Genomic DNA, 5586 nt, shown 5'->3' with positions numbered 1-5586 from the left:
GCCTTTGCTGCACCCCATAAGTCTTATTATGTTGTGTTCTCATTTTCATTCACTTCAAGATATTTACTGATTTTCCTTACAATTTCTTATTTTCCCACTGATTGTTTAAGGGTCTGTTATGTAACTTCCATATATTTGTGGACTTGTGCAGTTCTCCTCCTGTTATTGATAACCAGCTTCATTCCATTATGGTCAGAGAAGATGCTTTGTATAAATTCAATTTTTTTAAACTTACTGAGACTTATTTTGTCACCCAACATGTGGTCTATCCTGGGGAATAATTCACATGCACTTGAGAAGAATGATTATCTTGCTGTTTTGGGGTGCAATGTTGTATATATGTCTGTTAGGTTTCATTCACTTATCATATTACTTAAGTTCTCTGTTTCCTTATTGATTTTCTGCCTAGATGTTTTATCTATTGATGAGAGTGGTGCATTGACATCTCCAACTATTATTGTAGAGGTATCTATTTATCCCTTCAGTTTTGCCAGTGTTTGCTTCATGTATGTTGGAACACCATGGTTAGGTGCATAAATATTTTATTGTTATTTCTTCTTGGTGGATTGTCCATTTATTAATATATAGTGTCCTTCTTTGTCTCTTATAATAGCTTTTGACTTAAAGTCTATTTTGTCCAATATTAGTGTAATTAGCCCAGCTCTATTTTGGTTACTATTTACATGGAATATCTTTATCTAAACTTTCACTTTCAACCTATTTGTGCCTTTGGGTCTAAGCTGACTCTCTTGTAGACATCATATTGATTCTTGTCCTGTATATACAGTACAATACTTAAGATTGCACTTTTTGTGTAACTGTTTTACCTCCAAGAGAACATTTTCTTTCCTCTGTTCCTTCTCTGGGCATCTTTATCTGTTCTGTTTGTTTTTGTGCAGAATTTTATTCCCAGCTCCCATGATTTGTTTACATTCTCTCCCTCATTCAGTTCTCCATTTTCCAAACTTTTCAGTTTTGGGATCCTTCTTTCTTAACAGCAGTTCAGTTTAACAACACCCATCCCTTTTTTTCCCATGTGAAGCTTTTCTGCCTCTGTTTTCCTCCTCATTAGGTTATCCCACCCTGGGAAGCCAGATGGGGTCAATCCAGAAAGATGGGTGACTCCACAAAAGTCCTTTTGCATTTAGGTGGTCCAGCTGACAGGAACTGGGTTGAGTGAGGGCACCACTACCAGGGTCTCTCCTTGTCCTTGCTCCCACCTCCCACCCCACCCCCAGGATCTTTTGTATGCAGCACTCCTCAGCAGCTTGTATTGCACCCTGGGTCTCTGTGGACTTGCATCCCTGTGCCTGGATAAGCCTGGGGTTCTAACTCACTGCTGTGAGTGGCTTTATAGTCTATGTCCCCTGTGGGAAGTGGGAGGAATCCCGGCTGCTGCTTCTGAGCAACTCCCAAGCTGCACGGACCTAAGTGAGGAGACAGAAGAGGACCAGTGGTCTGGGATGGAGGTTTCCTGCCTGACATTTTTCTTTTTCTTTGATTTAGCATTCATGGAGTTATTCTCCAGACTCTGCTATCCTCTGGAGTTCTAAACAAGTAGGATTTGTCCTTTTAATCAGTGAATCTCTGGGGTGTTTTTTTCAGGGGATGTCTTATGTCACCATGTTGATGACATCACTGAGAACAGATTAATTTTTAAGAAGCTTAGCTATAAAAGCAAGGTGAGTTACAGGCTAATGAGGACTGTGTGGCAGAGGTGAGGTCTTTTATTTTAATGTGGCAGAACTGAGAATGTGTATTGGCTAGAAGCTACAAACTAGTAGAAAGAAAATCATTAACTTAACAACATTCTTAAAGAATTAGGAAGGCATGGGATCCAAATTACAGGTAGAGATATTTGTTTCAGATTGAATCCTGTGGAATTGGAGGAAAGACGTTAAATGTGGGACCCAATGTCATCAATTTGTAGGAAAGGGCAGCAGAAATTCCTCTCTGATATCCTCAATGTCCTCAATAAAATTGAAGGCACAATAGAAAGGATTTGATAATAAGTGAAACATGAAGGAGAAAGATGGGTTGGTAGAAAGGAAGCACAGAGCTGCATGAGTGGCAATAAGGAGGAGGTAGATAGGATCAGGGTCTTTCTATTTTGGGCATTGGCAGAATCAATATTAAAACTACTTAGCTGGTACAGCAAAGATCCTGACAATCAGAATGGACAAAACATCAATAAGAATGTTCAAATTGAGCCCTAGGAGCTTCCTCTAAGCTAGATTTTCACTCTTCCTTGGATCTTGGAAATGTACAAAATGATCTCACAGGAAGGGCTTGATTAGCTAAACCAGGGGAATGGGGGAAGATTTGAGATAACAGCTATTTATCAAATTGCATGGAATGGCAGGGTCATATCTGTGTATACTGACTATCAGCCTTTGGTACTGGCCAAGGATAGCAAAGAGAATCAGGCCTACAGATTCTGTTGTAATGTGTATTCTATTCCAGTGGGCAAAGAGGCACTAGATGCTGATGGGCAGGGCTGGTCTGGAAAGAGAGTGCTTGTTTTCAAGCCAGTTATTAATTTTAAATCTTTGTTCTGATTCCAAATGGACAGTTGGTGAAAAAGTTCTTGATAACTCACCAATGGAAAGGCTGGTAAAATCAAGTCATAGACATAATAGTAGACATTTCTTATCTATTCCACCTAACTACTCATTCCAATGGTCACACCCTTAAGCTTGAGCTCCAATGCTGTCATGCCTTGTATCCCTCTAGCACAAACACTTTTTGACTTTTCAGCAAATTCCTTCTTGTACTCCCAATCCAACATTATTTGGCCACATCAGGATCTTCAATACATTGAGTTTACCATCTTTCATTGTTTACTTCCCCAAGTACTGTCCTCAGGTTCTTCTTATCCAGCTTAGATTCCATGAGCAAATCTTAAAATAACCCCCTTGCATACACCCCTATCCCCCTTTCCTCTCTTTTCCCTCTGAAGAACTCACATGATATAACATCTTCCCTTAATAAATCCAACACCCTATCTGCTTCTTCCCTTGTGCCTAAACAGCTAAATATATTGTGAGGAAAAGCACAATCATGCTGATTTGTCCACTTTAAATTCATAATCTTAAATGCCCCACAGGTTTTTCCCATTGCTGGACAAACCTGCATTTCCCAAATTCATTACTCTCCATACTACAAATGATTTCACACATTCCCTTCTCTGCTCAAACTTTCAACAGCGTCTTCCCCCTTCTCACTTTCAGCTGATGCTCTTATTTCTCATTTCACTTATAACTTGTATGGCAAAAACTACATAGAGTCAAACGAGCCTTATAAACTTCTTGACAAGTTCCACATTGGAAAGTGACACACCCTGTCTTAAGAAGTCAAATACAACCAATTTTTCTTCTAACATTGAAACCATTTCTTTAGTTTAGTACCAAATAAAGTATATGGCTTGCAGTCTTAGTCCATATTATACCAAAAATTTCTGAATTTAGACATTGTAATCAAACTTTCCATGGCTAGATGCTCACACAATGAGAGATCTATGGGAAATGACTTCAGCTGGGGAAAGAGGCAATTCACCTCTCCTCTGTCTCTCTCACTCTAGGGCATAATCCCATTGAATGAAATGATGGGACAAATGTTCATGTTATATAAATTAATATTTCTATCTTTTTCTGGAAGGTGAAGCTACTTAGCTTAATGTGAAATGTTAATTCACATTATATAATAGATGTATGCTGTGTCTCCACTGAAATGCATGATGCATTGTCTGTCTCTTATTAAATCTGATAGCCCATTTAAAATGCTTAGTGCAGGACCTGGCATACAATAAACACCAAATGTTAGCTATCTATGTTAGCAATAATAGTAGTATTGCTATTAATATTCAAGAGTTTACATTTCAACCAAATGGAAAAGATATATGAATAGAAAGATAAATGGTGGCACACGGTAAGTGCTAAATAACTATTATAGGTTCTTAGAGCAGAATGAGATCACCATCAGATGCATTTGCACTGATTAGATTTGAAATGTTATGCATAAAAATGCATGTGATTACAACAAGATGAAAGCAAGCAGCTGAGAACCAACAGTTCAGGTAAGATACAGGGCAAAATTGGAGATAATTTCCAGAAAAATAAGTCAGTAAATCAGAGTTTGCATGCATATGCTTTATGGTTTAGAAAGACCATTCTCCTTCGTTATCTCATTTAATCCTCTTGGAACTAGTTAACGGAAGGGCAGGTGTTCCTATCCTCATTATACTGATGAAGAAACTATCCCCTAGAGAGTTTGTGACTTCCTTCTGCTCAGTGGTAGAACCTGAAGGAGAGCTGCTAACGGACCTCTGACTCTATCCCCAGGGCTTTAGTCACTGTATCCTTCCTGTTTCGTGGGCCATGATAATGCAGAGAATAAAATGTGCTGTGGTAGTAAATGCCAGGCTTAATAAATTGCTTAAAGTACTTTGTTGTGTTGTCAGAGCCCATTTAAGAAGAACGAGAAAACCTTTAAAAGTTGTGCAACCATCAGTACCGTTATTCCAATAACCAGACATGCTGGTATCATCTTAATTCAAATATTTGTAAGCAGAAAAGAGATGCTCATTTTTATTCACAATGCCTTTCCTATCCCATCTGGCACAAGCAATTTCCTTTTGTGTGCCTCTGAATTGAAATTAATTTTACCCTTAGGGTTTTCACTATGAACCTCACAACTTTCATTCTGGTTATTTCACAATTTCATCATCAGTAACAAATTGTTCTTGTGGCGGGAATGTGCTTGTCAATTTTTCTAGTTTAGCCCCCATCAAATTTCTCATTAGGTCTTGCCACTTACAAATGTCTTTGTTTTCTTTCCAAAATTGTTGGCAGCTATTATAATCTTTTTATCATAAGAACACATTTTACATTGGTTTATATTTATTAATTGGAAAATTACCTTTTCAAATTAGTTTAGAATGAGAATGGTTATGTTTTCTGTCACTTGGACAAGTAGTAAATAAAAAAGAATCATTTCAACTAAATGTATGTGATTAATAATTAAAAATAAAAGTGTGTGTCTTGTAATTAACTGCACTACTAATAGAGTTTTCTCTATGATGTCAATAGACAATTAGAAAAATCTGCTGATGCATAACCTCAGCTTCCCAAAGGTCAGTGGTCTTCAGGAGATGAAAGCAAAGGGACAGAGAAATGCTATCACTTTTATTAATTTGTTCTTGATTTCCTACTCTACATTGGGTTCAGATGTGTCTTCAGGGATAAAAAGGTGGGAAAGGCATATAGATCTTCATCTCAAAGAGGTCTAAAATTGTAGCCACCAATTATTTAACATTTTATGCATAATAGGCAGAATTACAGATTTTTTTCACAATGTAAATAAACATTTTCTCATTTGAAGCTCATGGCACCCCTGGAAGGAACAAATATTAGGGGGGAAAGTGACATTCACCAGAGTTACTTCCTAAATTTTATAGAGCTAGTAAGTAGTGGATCCAGAATTAGAACCTAGGTCTTTCTCTCTATATCCATCTCTACTCTCAACTCCCCTATTTACTTTTTAGTGCTTTTGTGTCTCACCATTAGCCCCCTACCACTTCCTTATTGT

The sequence above is a fragment of the Choloepus didactylus genome, chromosome 10, assembly GCF_015220235.1.
Source record: "Choloepus didactylus isolate mChoDid1 chromosome 10, mChoDid1.pri, whole genome shotgun sequence".
Classification (NCBI taxonomy): Eukaryota; Metazoa; Chordata; class Mammalia; order Pilosa; family Megalonychidae; genus Choloepus; species Choloepus didactylus.
The sequence above is the reverse complement of the archived record's forward strand: the minus strand, read 5'-3'. Positions refer to the sequence as shown.